The 18,186-nt window shown below is 36.4% G+C and overlaps 1 protein-coding gene and 1 non-coding gene across 2 annotated transcripts in view; one reads left to right on the top strand and one right to left on the bottom strand.

Moving 5' to 3' along the window:
- Positions 1-18,186, bottom strand: part of stai (stathmin) — an 82,952-nt gene that overhangs the window by 60,589 nt on the left and 4,177 nt on the right. The gene's annotated exons all lie outside the window — the stretch shown is intronic.
- TRNAR-UCU (transfer RNA arginine (anticodon UCU)) lies at positions 15,817-15,889 on the top strand. Its single transcript has one exon. It is a non-coding gene; the product is annotated as a tRNA-Arg (tRNA).

Genomic DNA, 18,186 nt, shown 5'->3' with positions numbered 1-18,186 from the left:
AACAGATACTTAAAGGTCCACAACTTTTACTTTAAAAATGGAAGTATTCGAACAAATGTTTTATTAAAGATAAACTTTGGGGAATGGAAACCCCTTTAAAATTTAAAAACTATTTTAATAGGTAAACTTTGTGTCGTTTTCTAATCACACGGTGAAAAATCACCGTTTCTTTGCGAATCAAAAGCTGCTAACAGCAGCAAAAACTTCAAATATTTATTGGTACTCTTGTTTTTCTTTTCTTCTGCTACCGCAGAAATTTGAAACGCTTCAATTTTTCCCATTTAGACACGTTTCCAAGTTGTTGGCTCAAGTTGCCGTTGCCGTTCCCGACCCCGAGAACAATTTCACCCACCCATACCAATCAATATTGATGAGATAACTTCCCCCAGACAGCATCAGCAGCACCAGCAGCAGCATCATTATCATACTTGAAGCCATGTTTGACTTTATACTGAAAGAAGAGATAGATTATTAATATTATGCTTCGATGATGATGCAAAAAGGAAAAAAATTTTCCACACAAAGTCCGTTGCCCATAGCAGGTCAAAAGTCGAGGGATTCCTTTCATTTCAGCTCTTTTTTTGTGTTCATTCTTTTTTTTAGTTTTTTTTTTTTTTTCAAAGGGTCAAGCATAAATAGTTCTTGAATGTGGGTCAAATGAGAAGAAACCTTGCCTTTTGCTCAATTTATGCGCTTATTTGTCAAAAATCTCACCCCTTTTCGCTGTATCTCTTTTTCGCCGTTTGAAGTTGGCTGAATGCCAGCAAGATATATGGCAAAAAAGAAAAAAAAACGCACAGAAGGGAGATATAGGGCCTTCACTTTTTCCTCATATTCACATTTATCAATTTAGACAATGACAATTGGATTTCTGACTATACATATGTACATGAATTTTCTTATGGCAGGACTTGCCTGTGGGCGGGGGGGAAGTTCTGTGGGGGCGTGGCTCTTCTGCAATTTCCTGCTGCCATAATTTTTCTTTATAAATCTTTACAACACAACTGCCGCTTGATAACAATTTATTTAAATCCAAGAAATGTATCTCAGAACTTAAGCTTAACAAAAGAAGTTGGGTGTTTGAAATGTCGAGACGGTTTAAAATACCTAAACTCCAGAATTTCGATACATTTATCGACAATTGTTTTGAAATAACAGTCGGGTAGCTTAACTAATTTGATTTCATCTTAAATGTTTGTCGGTTAAAATCAAAAGCAAAAGTTATACATTTTCAAAAGCCTAACGATTTCATAGAACACAGAAAAGACTACATTTTAAAAACATTATTTATATTTTGTGGAATATAATTCAATACTTTTTCAATGCACTCATTAAACCATGCGTATTTATCGATAAGTATTTATCATTGAAGAAAACTTCGATTTCGTCGTATGAATATTTTTAATATATGTATTTCCAATATCTAAAGCACAATTTTTCAACTTTCTACTCCATTAGCCACCATTTTGCATATTTTAAGATTTTTGAAAACATGAAGTCTATTGCTCATCATAATCTCATTTGATTTCACGTCAAAATCTAGACAGTAATGATTCGCAGAAAAGTCAAGCATGGAAAGCAAAACCCAGAAACCTCAAGATTCGTTTTGTTGGCAGACTGACAGAACAACCGACCGAACTCAGGTTGCCACAATTCATCAAAATTTCTGCCCTTTATGCCCCTTTTGAGTTAGAATTGCCACCAGGCTTTTGAGGAAAGGAGTTGGTGGCACTCTTTTATTCTTTTTCCTTTGCTACCACTTATACATACATACGTATATACCTACATATATATTTTTTAATATCCTTAAAACGTTTTATGACTGCCAAAGACACACGCATCACTTGAAATTCAAACGTTTTCTTTTCCTCGTGCCCGCTTATTGTGTTGTGTTATATCCTTTTTAATGCGCATAAAGGGAGTACGTAAGGATGTTGTACTAAACAGGGGCCAAGGGTCAAAAGGAACGAGCTAAACAATTCGATTGCTTAAGTTAGCAAAAATTTTCAATTTCCCTCAGCTTTAAGGAGCAACAGTCTGTTCTGTGTTTTCTTCGGTTTTCTCTTCTTTACACATTCCTTGATTCAATTTGCAGCAGCAAGCCAAACGGCACTGCGTCAAACACATTTTTTTTATATGTACAAGAATATATATAGCATATATATGCTGCATTTTGTCGACAGCATATCCTCTTAGATTTTTAGTGCCTATTTGCCATCGCATCGTAAAAAAAAGAAAGCCAAGACGCATTAAAAAATGGTTGTGGAAATTGTTTAAAGTCATTCGCATGTGCAAAAGGTAGTAGAAAAATAAAAATATATATATGCATATATACAGTTTTTTTAACGCGCACAACACTTGGTTGGAAATGTGTGTGTGTGTGTGTGTGGGGTGGTTGGTTGTGTGTGTGTGTTTGTAAGTGCTGAATGTAGTGCAAAAAAAAAAAAAAAAAATACAGAAATTCCGTTTATGTCACTGGGGAAATTTACGTGCTACACATCAACGTCAGGAGCCTGTTGCCTGACTGACTGAATGCCTGGCACTACGCCTGATCCTGGGCATGGGCGTCATCATCCTGGCAGTTGCAGCCAACAATTTTTTGAGTAGTCAGGGACACTACGCCTGAAGCCGTTGGTTGCAGCCAACTTTTATATTAAAAACTAGTGCAAATGGCAAATGTATGACACCAAGAGACTTTATTTATGATTATAAATGAAAAAACAAAAATTCTTTGCATTAATTTGTGATGGCCAAATAAACTTTAATGAAATTAACTCTTTTGATATAGAAAAATAAAAACTCTTAAAGCAGTAAACATCAATTTAAAGATTCAAAGTGAAATAAACCATGCAAGTATTTCATACTGATGGAAGACTGAAGAATCACAACTATTTTACTTTTTGAGTTTTATTCAAATACATTTTTGGATTTCAATCTAGTATTCCGAAATTATCGTTTTCTTAATTTATTTCGTGTGATCCTTTCAACCTAGAACACTTCTCGCATTTCAAGCTATTTAAAAGAAAAATATTTTTCTACATATATACTTCTCCTCCACACTAAATTGGCTACTTAAATGGCCAACGAAAAAGTATAAAATGAAATTGTAGAACAAGTACATGGAGTAGCTACTAGCTAAGTAGAAAAACATAAAAACAAAAACCCGTATGAAAACCACAGCAAATGCTTCTGGTACCTGACCTCTTGCCAGCCAACCATCAAACGACTTACCAGCCCCCCATATCACACCCTCGATGGAACCCAACCCAACCATTCATTCAAAAGGAAATTTCTTTCCCAACTCTCCCTTCGCTCATTCCGGGGCAAACATGCAACAAATTTGCTGAAATAAGAAGCTTTAGACAATTAATTGAATTTATTGCGTATTTGCCGTACGTTTATATGTGGGATAACAGAGGTGGGGCGGCAAAAAAAAAAAGACAGTGGATGAGTAGGTAAGAAGGCGGAGAGGAACTTGTACCAAAAAGCGATTGGTGGGCTATGTGTAAACAGAGACTATTGGTAAGGTAGGAATGGAAGCCCCATAAGCGGCATTCAGGAAACAACAGAATCGACAACAACAACAAACTGAGGAGAACTATACGGGAGCATAATAACAAAAACACACGCGCACACACACACACACACAGCCATACTCACCTGTAAATAAGAACCCAAAGTTGAAAATGAACAGGTAGAGAGGTCAGAGAAGGAAAAAGAAACTGTGGCATAGACGTGTCTAGACATTGAAGCTAAAAGATGTATCCAATATGTATTTAAAACGAATGGAAATTTAAGATAAAAAGGCATTCTATAATTGAAACACTTGGCCATCGTATGAAATTAAATATAAATATAAATATCACTTAATAGACTTTATTAGATTGAAATTATTGTATTATCAACTCTCATAATAGATAGAAGTTCATTGAAATATTAATTAATTATAAGCACATTTCAAGCACGGCTGGCTTTAGAATCGCTTTTTGTCGAATTTATGCCAAATAGTGTACTAGCATATCATTTAATATGCTGTTTTAATACTATAGTGACTTAAAGAAAATGTTCTGTATTCTAACCATCTGAAACTCATTGTAGATCTGCTATTAACACTTTTTGTCTATAGTATGTACATATGATCAATTAAATATCTTAAACTTTACAATTGACTTTAAAATGAAGAACTTACTCCTTTGTTTCTTTAAAGTTTTCTAATATGTATAGCTGATTAAATTTGAAGGATCTAAGAGGTTATCGACAGCAAAGATTACTAAAAGCATATTAACTATTGGTAAACTGCCCAAAAACCATTTCGTTATTACTATACTGTTTATAGAGGAATAGTGTGTAGAGAGGAAAGCCATTCGAACACGAGTTTCTCGATTTTAAGAAACCATTTTTAGCTATTTTTATTTGTGTGTTTAAATGTTTGCAAACGTTAGTAGAATGTGGTTCTGTCGAAGAAGAACTTTAATGAAATTGTTCCCTGATGAATTCTGGTACTGCAGAGAACCTTACCACATAATTTTCTTGGGCAACGTGCAACTTTTAAAGTATTTCTACTTATGGCTAACTCAAATTGAGTTACTTTAATTTGCCACCTTTTTATTTTTTGGTCCCCCCAGTTGTATCCTGTACTTGACCATAAACTTATACACTAAGCAGAAAGAGAGATGAGAATGAAAAAAAAAATTATTGAATAATTTATTATACAATTCGCATTTAGTTTCAGGTTTTTACTAGGGACATCCAGTACCAGTAGCAATGGAGAAGCATTTCTCCTTACTTTCCCTCCTACGATGGTAGAGAAACAGCTTTGGTGGAGGGTTGATGCTAGGGTAGGGGTCAAGGGGGTTGGCACACGTGACGCATTACGTGCAATACGTCGCATAACGTGCGTGGTGCACACACATCATTATTAATGCATTTGCACACGTAAGCCAGCCCCCAGGATAAGAGAAATGAGAATGAAGAGGGGACGAACCGACCTCTTCTCCCCTCTCACAAAAAAAAGGACACACCAAATTCCCCTAAGCCACTTGTGGCTCTGCTTGGCCTTTTGAACTCTTGAAGTGGGTAAAGCCAAAGAAAAAGAACGCAATAAGCCAAGCTCACTTGGGGATCTCTAGCTGAAATCCTTCAGGGAGAGAAGCTTTTGAACTTTTGGGTAGTTTAATTTTATTTTTTCCGTATTTTTATTTATTTGTAGATGTAAATACATAAATATGTACATACATGTAGGTGAAATTCTCTGCAGAGGCCATATAAAAAAAAACTGTATTACGCATTTTGTTTTAATTTACATAAAGGGTTTCACGGAAGCTCCTCGTAAAATGTCAATGTGGCTCCTAAGATTGCATTTGGGGGAAAAAAAGAAAGGAAAAAAAAACATTTCAGTTTCACAGCATCCTTTTCTTCCGTGTCATCCGATGTGAGTTTCTCGTCTAGACGTTGTCTGCTGTACAGGTAATAAAAATGTATATAAAGGTGTGTGTCTGTGTATGCCTTTTTTGGGTGGGAGTGAGTGGGCGGTGGGGGCAGAGACAGATCGTTAGTCCTTCGTAGGTGGCAGTTTGATTTTATACGCATTTTTATGGCTACATTAAGGCTGGACAGCAAAAAAAAAAAAAAGAAGCTCAACGACAACATGTCACGACATGTCAAAGGCTGATTTATTTAATAGGCGGCAAGTTATAAGCGAAGTTACTACAGGTGGCCACTGTAGCCCCTGGATCAGCAATTTGTCGCCAAAGGTTTTATTTAATCATAAAAGATGTTTGAAAACGATAAGGATAAAAAGAGTATGAAAAGTCGGTAGTGTTGACTATCTATATATAATAACAACAGTATTGGAAAAGTTTAAAGTTTTATGTATTTATTGTGTGGGAACTATGTAATATGTATTTGAAGCGTCATAATTCATCTGCATATCTATTGTACCTTAGTGAAAACTCTATTGAGAGTGTATAAATGTATATTGACACATGGCAGTGTTGAAAAGTGCTATAACATATTTTTTTTGTGCAAAAACGTCAACACTTTACATTGACGTAGAAACTATAGACTTTGTGGACTTTAAAGCTGTACTTTGACTAAACAGTTAAGTATTTAGCCCCTAGGAAACCAACTCTGTTTCCAAATAGATTAACTAAACCTCATCAACATTTATTGAGCACTATGGTCCTGATGGAGCCTAAAACTTAGTATCAAAGAAATGTCATTGTCCAAATAACTTGTAACTCGTAATTTTGCCATCTTTAATTTAATCAAAGTTCATAGCACTCTCTTGGCACTACCAGGAAGTACGGAACAATCAGCATAGCACTTATGACCACCACAATATGAACATTTATTCTACGAGCTTTGTATATACATACATATAGTTGTACCACAACAAATTATGTCCCTTGGGAGGAGAACGAAGCTTGGGAGTGACACAGGGAAAGAAAGAGAACAACAAGTTCCAAAAACGGCACCGCATAAAACTTCCACTCCAATGAAACTTCAACGTACACTCCCTGAATCTGAATCCCTACTGCTGCTGTTACTACACAGCTACTCCACCTCCCTCCTTGTCCTCCTCTGCCTTCTTCACCAAGCAGCAGGCTCTTTAACTTTGTACATGTATATGCGACACCCATAATTATCATGGGCATACAAAGTGGGGGACCGTAAGGGACCAAACCATATGTTTTGCTGCAAAAAAAACAACAAGGAGAGGCATGAGAACTCCAATGAAGAGGGAGAGAATCTCTCAACTCTACCCGCCTGAATGGAAGGGGTGACAATTTAAAAAAAAAAATAGAAGAAAAAAAAAAGAATTGATTTTTATTGCATGTTTCGTACTCAGAGTACCAGAACACAGACACATATACACAGCCACTAATGACGCTGTTGTTGCGGCTTTTCGAGCTCTGAGTACGGGAGAAATGCAGAAGCAATTTATCAATATATACATGTACATATGTATGTACATACATACATATAATTTGTATATGTACTTGTGTAAAACTGATATGTGCAATATTGTATATAGGCAGACAGGCACGCATATTTCATACTCGACTGCCCTGCGGACTACTACACCCACACCCACTCCCGCTTTAGATCCCTCCCGCTTGCGTGCAAACGACCCCTCTGGGTACGTACATATGTCTATCTGTATGTATGTATGTATGTATGTAGTCCCTCGCTGTCGAGAACTTTGCGCCATTTTCCAAAACGGACGTTCCGACGTCGACATATGTTTGCTGTCGCCAATGCAGCGTAAAATTTACTCCTTTTTTTTTGCTCTCTTGTTATTTGTTGTTGTGTGCCTTGTGCCTTGGTTCGGTGCAAAATGTAAAGGGGGGAGCTAGCTAGGCTATGCAATAACATGTGTTTTGTCCCCACCTCACGAGGAGCGAAATGAAATAAAAGCGATGTATGCAGTGTGTATTACATTTCATTCTTTCTGATTTTGGATGTTCAATTGAATTGGATGAGATTCAATCAGTACTTCTGATGAATTAAAAACAGGGCTTAAAGTTGACTAGAATTTCGAGTTGGTTTATTTGGGTTATACTTTATTTGAAAATTTTAAGAAATACATACATATACCTAATCGATCATTCCATAGATGGGTTGCCTTAAAAGGACAGATTTAAAATTTATACAGATCTCGACTTTATCTTAGAACGGTATAATTTGTATATAAATAAACATATGTATATAAATTACATATGTAATAATATTAATATTGATATTTAATATTGATTTTTTCGACTTTCCTGATATTTTATGAAACAATAGTTAATAGAATCTTGTTTCCTATTTTATTATTCTCAGCATTCGCTAAGATAAGTTCAAACATAATACTAGTAGAACCTAGTATACATATTGTTAGTATTACCTTTTAAATTCTTAAATGTTGTGAGACTAGAAAACAGAAGAAAAATTAACTATCTGATAAAAAGAAAAGCTTAGCTAGTGTGTTAAGGCGTATTTCTGGGACCATTCTAGATCATTTAGCTGTTTTTATTTTTCGAATCATGAACAAATATTTAGGATAAGTTAAGGATAAATACAAAATTTATTGGCGTTTACTTACCTACATACAAAAAACTTGTTTAAGAGATTTGCTTTTGATTAAGCGCTTAGTAAACCTCAAGACTAATTTTGATTGGAATTTTCAAATCATATTAATACTAAAGCATTATTAGATATTTTTGTTTGGCTATATTTAAATATTTACTTCTATAAACAAATTGAAGACCAAATATTTGATTTTTCATTTCACAAGCAATCAACTATTCATGTTCTCTGATTCAATTATTCAAAACCGCCATTGGCCGCCCGTTCGCCCGTTGACTGAAGAACTCATATGTCAATAACATGAATTTCATTGACAATTTCAGCCATGTCATTCGGCCCGCTGTTGCTTCTTTTGTGGTGCAGCAACAGTCGCCAGTCCATCCAATAGACGGACGGAGCGACTCTACGTGCTTTTTTGTCAATCTGTGTGATTTTTTCATATCTGCTTTTCACACACGAACCAGGCACTCTTCCACTTGGCATCATAATATTGTGTATACCAACAATCAAATGCAATTTTAATATTTCACATATTGTATTAAACAATGCAAACTGAATTTCATTTAATTTTTGCTTTTGGTATATTCAATACTGGGCCGATCAATCAATTTTAATAAACTGCCAGTGTAATGGGAAACTCGGAATTTGTAAATATTCACAGTTTTTAAGAGAAAACATCCTCCCATAAATCACTGTGGGTTATGTATTAATTTCTGACCCCATTTATAACAAAAGGGTGCAGCCTAAAAATGGCCCCCCGGACTCTCCAACCATTTTGAATGGAACTGACAACAACAGCTCCAAACAAACCAGCAGCAAAGCCGAAAAACTTTTCCAAAAAAAAAAGAACACAAGAACACATTTTTACTCACTTCAAACGAAATGAAGCGAGGGCAAGTGGAGTTCTTTCGACCAGGGCCTGCAGCAATTTTTACTTTTTGTTTAAAATGGGTATCACTTGGAATACAAATGGGGTATATGTAATAGACTAAAGCAATACAATAAGCGAAACCCAGGCTTGAAATATATTTCTTTGAATATTTTTTATCGTGCAAGACAGAGACTTAACCTTGCCGTTGACATTAATTTGACCGCATTCAACTTATTTCTTGGAGTTCAATTGATCAAAGCTTAGAATCTATAACGAATCTATGTATAAAACATTTAATTCCAAGTTAACGATTCTTGTTTGAAAATGGGTACAACAATATTTCATCATAAATCTATTAGGTTTATGTATATATTCCAGCTAGACCCTTCCTTGGAGCCCGCTTCTTCAAATTTGTTGTTCTTTGCAGCGTTCATTTGCATCACTTAAACAACAATTACACGCCCTCGAGGGTGCATAGATGATGAACCCGACCCAACCCCCCAAACGCTGATGCTGGCGACGACGCCGACGCACAGAAGGAAACACAGAGAAAACAATAAACAAGGCATTAAAGTGACAGACTGAAGAAGGCATTGGCGGCGGTGGCTTTCAGTTCCATCCCTGTATTCCATTTCGAATCCCAGACTTGAAATCGTGAGGCATATGAATAAGTAATACCATTTGTTTTTTTGTTTCTGTTTAGAGAGAGAAATCAAAAATGCGTCTTGAGGCTGTGTTTTTTTGTAAACTTTTTGGGAAATGATTGGCAAAAAAGAAAAATAAGTGAACCTCGCCCTGGCTCTAAAACTTGTGGCAGACACGGCACAGACATGGCCAAAAGCAACATAGAAGGAGAGGGAGAGAAAGAGTGAGAGCGAGCCTCCAGGGTTGGTGCCGCATTTCAGAAATGTTGAGCGCGCGGCTCCAACTTCCGGTTCAATAAACTTTGCGAAAAGTGTTTGCCGTACATAGTTTGTTCCTTTGCTCTTATATACATATATAATTTTTTTCCTGCCATGATTGTATGTAGGTACGTACTCTCTCTCTTTCTCCCACTGCATATATATGTACATATAGAATGTATATAATGATAACGATTTTCTTTTATTGCAGGCCACAATGTGGATTTGCAACAGTCGGTTCGTATGTGAGAAGTGTGGCAACGACCAACTGACGTTTATTAACTGGATTTTGTGTGTGGCCGTGTTGCAGCATTTTAGGCGCCTTGTAATGATGGCATTGCTGTGAAAAATAGTTAGGTTAACACTATCACAAGGACCTGCTGCAAACATATTCGTGTCAACTGGCAGTTGCAACTGCAATTGTTTCTCCTCTGAGAATGTGTGCGACAACTTACAAATGGATTTTCCTAATGCCTGTTGATTGCCAGTCATGGAGATAGAGAAGCAAAAGTGCAAGAAATTGAGCAAAATTGTCTCTATGCAACATTAATGGAAGCGGCTGCATTAAGCCTTAGGGATATAAAAGGTAATTTAAATAAGAGAAACACTTTGAGCTAAAAGCTTGACATTTTAATAGGTTGTCCAGGGAGCAGCACATGAAATATAATAGTAGAAAATATTATAAACCTTTGGAATATTAAACAAGAGACTTATTTGTGCATACTAAAATTAAATTGAATTTGTAAATTCTACAGTCGACTTTAGGTCTTTGAAAAACAGACTAATAAAACTTGGCATTAATTTCCATTATATTTAGATAAATGCTGGAAGGTTACATTAGATTACGTTACATGACTTCACAATAATCAGTTACAAAACTATGTTTGCCAAATCAGAAAATATTATATGACCCAGATACATCTTTTCGATTTAATAAAATGTTCTTGTACTTATTATAATAATTTTCATGGCAAATTCTTTATCTTACAAAAAGTTATTCCTTCTTTAGCTAACGTTTACGCCTCATTTGTTTGGGGCACAAAAAGTTTTTCATACTCCCTTCCTAATGACTAACAATAAAAAGGACCACAAACTAAATGCTAAACGTGATTTGAGCTGGAAAAGCGAAAAGCAAATGACTTCGTTTCGCACACAGAGCTACCTGACACGAATCAGCGCCAAAAATTATGCAATACCCCCCAAAAAAAGGAATCTGAAAAAAAGGAAAGTCGATGCGCCGGCTGATGTCCTGGCGATGATGATGATGATGATGATGGCTCCATGATGGGTGGGAGACCTCCCAAAAACATTGACCGCACATTTTGCGGTGACATTTGTGCGTTATGGTTTTGTAATTACCTGTAGCAATCTTTGCCGCCGAGAAGTGGGAGACGTTTGTGGATTGTGTTGGTCGTCGAGCCTGTCGAGGCTTTACGACATTTTCTGGGTGAAATTTATGACCGTTTGATTGCTGTTGACCAAGCGAATAGCAGTGGCAACTGTAACCATTGGCCATGTTCTTCCTCTTGTTTATGGTTGCGGTATTTACGTAAAGTGTTTTTTCTTTCTCTCTCTTTCTCTCTTTTATTTTTGTTTTTGTTGTTGTTGGAGTTTGCTATGTGCCCAGGAGAAGTGTAGAACCATTGAAGGGAAACATTACGTGCGGGCATTTAAATGCCATTAATTGGCCATTATACATATAATATGTATTGAAAGTGAGGACTCGGCAGGCATTTTTTTAACGTCCGTTTGTATGGCAACAAGTTTTTCCTTGAAAGGACGATTTCCAGTTTCAGTGAATCGAAAGTTAAGCTGAGCGCACCAGTTTTACTTTTGACCCATAAAATATAACAGACGGCAAATGCTAATTGGCATAAAAATGCAGTAATACTGACAATTTTATTTAACTTATTTGTCAGTTAAGCCTGCAATTAAAGGTTTTTGGTGAACACTCTACCATGGGCTTTTTATTCAGATGGAATGGGCTAATGCCCATAATTACAGTATGCGTTCAATTCAATAGAAATATATAATGTGTTATCATTTAAAACAAAATCAATAGAATTCAATTGAACAGTGCTTAAAATTACGTTGAGCTCATGTTGTTATGTTATTCTAAGGACAACAAAATTTATGATTAAGTTTCGTAAAGCCCTGACTTGACTTCCTCTGTCTGGTAATTTATTAATTTATCATGTCGACCTTCGTTTTCTTTAACTTAAAAGTCCTTATTATAAAAATTAAAATGAAATTTAAAAGGGGTTTTAACGATTTCCAAATCTTAGCAAAAGCAATTTTCAATCATATGTCCAATGTATTTTGAATAAAAGGAAAAAATTAAGGTATTGTTTATGCTTCTAATCTACTTGAGCTCATTACATGCTTATATGAAAATCCTAATTTAACCCAAATAAAGAATTTTCGTCTTTATCTCATGAAAGTCAACACAAAAATCGGAGCGAAAATTACCAATGGAAATAAGAGAGCCTTGGCCTGGGCTTGGGCTTGTCTGTGCCTTTGTCGAATCTTGGCACGTAACATTTATCTCGGTATTAATAATGAACATCATTATAATTTTGGCACATAATGCGATGCGAGGTGAAAGATATACGCATAAACCTACATACATACAAACATAGAAAGCAGAAAGGGAAGAAAAAGTATCCCAACATAAATACAATCTGAGACACACATAAAACACTTGGGAGTTTGTGCTTAATGCAACTTTTTACGCACCCGCACTCAAAGAGATAGACACAGGCACACACATATGCCCAAGGAGCGCATAATAAGCAAGAAATCTGTTGATTGTAAGAAGTGGGGGGGAGAATGGTGGGTGGTGGGTGGCCCCATTATTCCGCCTATGGACAGTCTTTGTATGTAATCAAAGTTTTCCTTCAACTGCAACCAGTTGCTCAAACAAAAACAAAAGTTTTTGCACAAATCGAATGAAATCTAGACGATGCAAACGACTACGACAATTTGTGCCCAAAGGCTTTACAGGCAAAGAATTTAAAACAAATGAAGCCGAAATATGTTCTCATACTAGTCAGTGGGGGATGGGTAAGCCTAACCTCAAAAAGTCACTTGTATATGCGCTGGCAAGCAGCGAGACGAAGACATAATTAGAAATTGCAGAAACTGCAAACAAAAACTTCTACATTTCCAACATTTTCCTTGTGTTCACTGTATACAGTTTTCTTTTGCCTCTGCCACAAAGTACTAGATAGAAGATGTCATACGCAACAGAAGGCACGGCTATGGCAACAGCAACAGCTCCGAAGGATGCGTTAGGCATTACAAATGAGTTTACGCATTAGTTTATGCAGAGCTAAAACACGAAGACGAAACATCAAAGTGTTTAAGATCCTTACAATTATATAGCAGACAGGATCTGTAGGATTCCAGCTAGGCCTGAACCTTGAGTCTTTATGCCTCTCAGCAAGAGCCAGGAATTTGGGTTAGTGAAATGTTTTTAAAATTCTTTTGCATATTCCATTTCCGATCATAAGATATAGCATAACCCCTTTTTTAGATATCGATTTTCGATTTTTCGATTTTACATAAATGAATTATTAAAGATTAAAAGTCTCTAGTAAGAGACCAAATTAAACTGTTTAAAATCCGAATCAGACATCACAATAATTCCAACATATAAACATTTAAAGCATTAATTCTCTCTGCTGTTTCTTTCATCTACACAGAAGAGAAACTTACGACAGAGATAGATAGATAGTGTGCGAGTGAGTGAAAGAGATGGTAGACGACAAGTGTATGTTGTATAGAAGGTAGACATGTTTTTGCGCAACAAGGAAGGATCCTGCGAGACAACAACGCAGTCAACGACGACGTTGACATTTTACGGACACCCAACATGACCGGAATAGATAATTATTTATACAAGAAGTAGAGACCAACTAAAGAGGAAGAGGCCAAACGAAGAAGATAAGAGAAATATTTCCAACTTTTGTTGCATTTTTTGGGGTTGAACTTTCAGAGTTATCCAAAAGTAATTCAATTTATGTTTGTCTTGTATTTTAGTTAAGTTTTTTTTCTAGGTGATTCTGTAATACAATTTACCTGCTTAAAGCTTTAAGTGGTTTTGGGATTTAAGGATGAAAGGCTGTTAACTGTATTTCTATTACTGCAGTTTTCACAGCTCTTTGGTGGTTATTCCATTGGGGTATAAAAATGAAAGTACTCTTACTTTAGTGGAGTATTTTTATGAACTGCAAAAGTTTTCTTAGCCACTATCTTAAGTCTCGTCTATAAACCGCAACAGAGACATAAAGTTGTATGTACATACCTATCTCTTGTTCTTTATAGATATGCGAAGAAGATTCACCCAAATGTTCTTATGTTTTAATTTCAAAAGACAAAAGGTTGCAGTCTCATAAAAGAAAAATTCTGTGCATAAACTTGCAGAATGTTACAAATTATAAAGGATATGTTAAAAGTGTTCTCTTTTTCCAGTTCTTCTTGATGAAATGGTTAAATTGATAAAGATAGAGTAGATATTCTAACTTGAATCCAAGCGACCTTTATCTAACTTCTTGAATGAACTATTTCGTTTGAGACTATTTCAATGTGTATCTACATACAAAATGGAAAGGTATTGAAGGAAAACTATCCATTTAAATTAATTGTATCTTGTATCTGCATTAGCACAGAAATTGACTCTGGTAGACATTTGCCTTTCACAATTAGATGGATGGATTCAAAACACACACACACACACACACACCCAAAGCACAAAGTTTATAATCCAACCAAATGAACTGCACAATTCACACAGACCACAGGACACTTCATTTATTAAGTGATTTTGTCATGAAAGCTCTGCCCATCCCCGCAGGCAGAGCAACATACCCCAAAAGGATGGCCAAGCATAAGCTGGTGCCAGCTAGCCATCAACCGAATTAATCAAATTTTGTGCCAACAACAAAAAAAAAATAATCGAGACGAAGGATGAAAGTCCTGTTCCTTCTACCATTTTGCCTCAGTTTGATTGTCAATTAAAAACGTTGAAATGCCAGACACCTAATGAATGGTAGCAAAAAGGAATCAGGGATTGGATTCGAACGGGCGATAGCTGTGCGGTATGGATGGGAACCAATTGTTGCATTAGTCCTCTCAAAAGGATGAAGAAGGGTTGTGAATTGAATTGTTGGCAATTTGTTTTCACCCAGGAGTTGGAGTCGTACAGGGCAATGGGCATAATATAAGCTAGGGCCAGGTTAGAGAAGTGAAAGGACTTGGGGCATTTGTTTAGTATCTTTGTACGCATAATTGCCGGCAATCCAAGGCCAGGCACACACAGACGAAAGGGGGAAATGCGTGCGAAAGTGTTTTATGCGTTCTGTCTCTATGCCGGGGTGAATCCTTAATTAAAAAGCTTTTAAACCCACTGAGGAGAAGAAAGGTTGAACCACAGATTGAAATGTCAGTTTCCGATTATTTAACCATGTGCCTCATTTGTCAGTGATTCGAGGTAACGTAAAAGATATATTATACTAAAGGCTATAAGGTAGAAAATGTATACTTGAGCTGTATTTGTATTTCAAATGGTGGTGAAAGTGAATTTTATGAATAACAAAGCAATTGTAAATAGATACGTGATCAAATGTGATTTCCAAAGTACTTTGCACTTTCTTAGTGTTATCTTACCATAAAAGCCAAGACCTGAACCGATAGTAAAGGAAAATATAAGGATCTTTTTATTGAATTCTAAACTTCACTCCATAATAGTATCAAATCCAAATGTAGTAAGATCCTTCTTGTGAGAGGCAATGTCCTTCACTTCGTCTGGAACTTGTTGTGAGACTTGTTTTGTGAAACAAATGAATTTCTGGTTGCTACTTAACGGGTTGTCAGAACAATTGTTTTAATAATTTTATTAGTCACTCCATTTTTAAGCCGAAATGTTCAATTTGTAGTCATGACTACAATTTGACAAGGGGCAGAACATAAGCTCCAGTGGCCTAATGGCTAAGGCATCGGCCTTCTAAGCCGGAGATTGTGGGTTCGATCCCCACCTGGAGTAAAAAGTTACTACATACTTGTGTGGTTACTTCATTTTTTTAATTCTTGATTTAAAAAACAAATTTATATCTTTCTAATTAACTATTAGCCGGTTTGGTTAATTTCAAGGATATGCCATAATATTTTGAATATGTCAAGCATGTGTATGAAAGTTTTTAGGAATATTTTTGTATTAAATTACTCGAAATCAAAAACTGCTATTAAACTTTACATAGTTGAAGGACAAATGTAAATTTAAAACAACTATCTTGGTAAGTTCCTTTTATAATTTAGATTTCATGCCCCACTTGCGTCATGCCATTTTCTCGCACCATGACCTCTCCAATGACCTGTTTTTAAAGCCTTTCATACGCACACATACCCAGAGTGTGTGTGAGAGAGAGAGACAGAGACAGAAAACATGTATTGCAACTGTCATTTATATAGTTTATATTTTATTTTTTGGCTCACAAAAAGTGGGACAAAAGTTCGGGTAGCCCTTTCCTTGCCAGGAATCGTTAAAATGATGAAAGCAACTAAAGTTTTGTGAGAAGAAGAATGAACTTCCAAAGCATTTTAAATGCACAACCGAAATGACTTTTTAATAAGCGCCTGTCATCATCGTCGTCATCATCATCATCATTATTATTATCTCCTCGTCATTGTCCACCAAATTGAAAAGGTGAAAAGGTAAACAAGGCGCAAAATTTACAGTCAAGTTGCTAAAATGGATTTGTGTGTGGCGAGGCGAGGTCCCAGCGTAATTTACACGTGATTATCGCTGGGGGTATCCCAAAATGGGACAACTTTGTCAACGCCGAATCGGCAAGAAAAGAAGATAGAGGGCGCGAACGCAGGGCGGTCGTGACTGCAATCATTATTCCATTCGAGCTGCTGGGACGATGTCTGTATACATTATAATACACACACATACAAACATACATACTTACAGAGGACACGGTGTTGTGTGTGTTTGTGTGTTTGGCGGGGTAAAGACAATAATAAATTCAGGCGTTGTACGTGCCACACGCAGAAAGAAAGCATTGCCTATTTACGGGCGCGCTCATGCATATTTGAAAATTCACACCCAAGAGCGGGAAAGTGGATCAACAAAGTGATGCTCTTGTGAAATGATTCACTGTGAATAGTATTGAATAATGTGACTGCTAAAAATCATCTTTGGATATCTAAAAATCTTGCTTGAACAAGAGCGGTCTTCTAAGATCTCCTAAAATGAATGCTTTCCTTTAAATTTAAAGGCTATGATTACATTTGTAGTCTTCTAAGTTCAATAAATTATCCATGTGTACCTCTTGAACTTCTTATGTAACTCTTTTCTTCCATTTTTAAAGTTTAGCAAGGTTTAGGTTATCACATTTAAAAAATTCCCCGTAGAAAGAACAATTGAACAACTATCTACTACTTCACTGCGACTGTTACTTCTTGATCATCTCTGATGCTGTTACTGGCATATCCAATACGATTTCTTCTTGTATTTATCAATGCGTTGTCATCTTAATTTTGCTTTGACTCGACGACGCCTTCAAGTATGCAACACTTTGTGTGCGTTGACCTATTTAGAGATTTTTGCGCTATTCCTTCAAGATTGTAAATGAAAATGTATAAGGAAACGCATAGGAACGATAAGATGGGTAAAGGCAAAAGCAAAAGGGAAACAAATCAATTCCATTGCAAATTAAAATTCAACCGCAGTCTGTGTAAAAATTGACTAAGCCAGGACTAGAAAGCCATGAAGGACAGAGAAAGAGAGAGAGAGAGAGAGAAATTGGAACTTTCAGATTTCTGTAGTGCCCAATGAACCTCGACGTCTTTATCTGTCTGGCAAGTGCAGCCAACTACTTCTAACTCTATCCAGCATACACGACAATAAATTCTCAAATAAATTTATTTTGAGAGGGAAAAGTTAAGTTTCCTCGTTTTGTTGTTGTTGTTGTTGCTGTTGTTGTTTAGTCCCAGAGCAATCAATTTTTACGACAGTTTAGTTTGCCAAACTCGAACTTGACAATCAATAGAAATAGTTTAATGAAATGCCGCTACGACGACGACTTCAGGCCAGACAAATTGGTGCTGGCTACACACTGGCTGGCTAGGTGGGTGGGTGGTTAGTTGGTTGATTGGAGTATGCTCTTTTCTATGCATTAGATTTACCTTTTTCTTTCCACCCGGTAGCGGAACCCTGCCATTAGCTCAACTATCCAACTAACGAGCATGTTGTTGAATGCATTAACAACACCACCCAACACCAGCCGCCAGCCCCAGCACCCAGCAAGCAGCAGCAACTCGACAGATTTAGCTTTG

The sequence above is a fragment of the Drosophila tropicalis genome, unplaced genomic scaffold (assembly GCF_018151085.1).
Source record: "Drosophila tropicalis isolate 14030-0801.00 unplaced genomic scaffold, ASM1815108v1 contig_845, whole genome shotgun sequence".
Taxonomy (NCBI): Eukaryota; Metazoa; Arthropoda; class Insecta; order Diptera; family Drosophilidae; genus Drosophila; species Drosophila tropicalis.
Note: the sequence above shows the minus strand (reverse complement) of the source record. Positions and strands in the feature narration are given on the sequence as shown.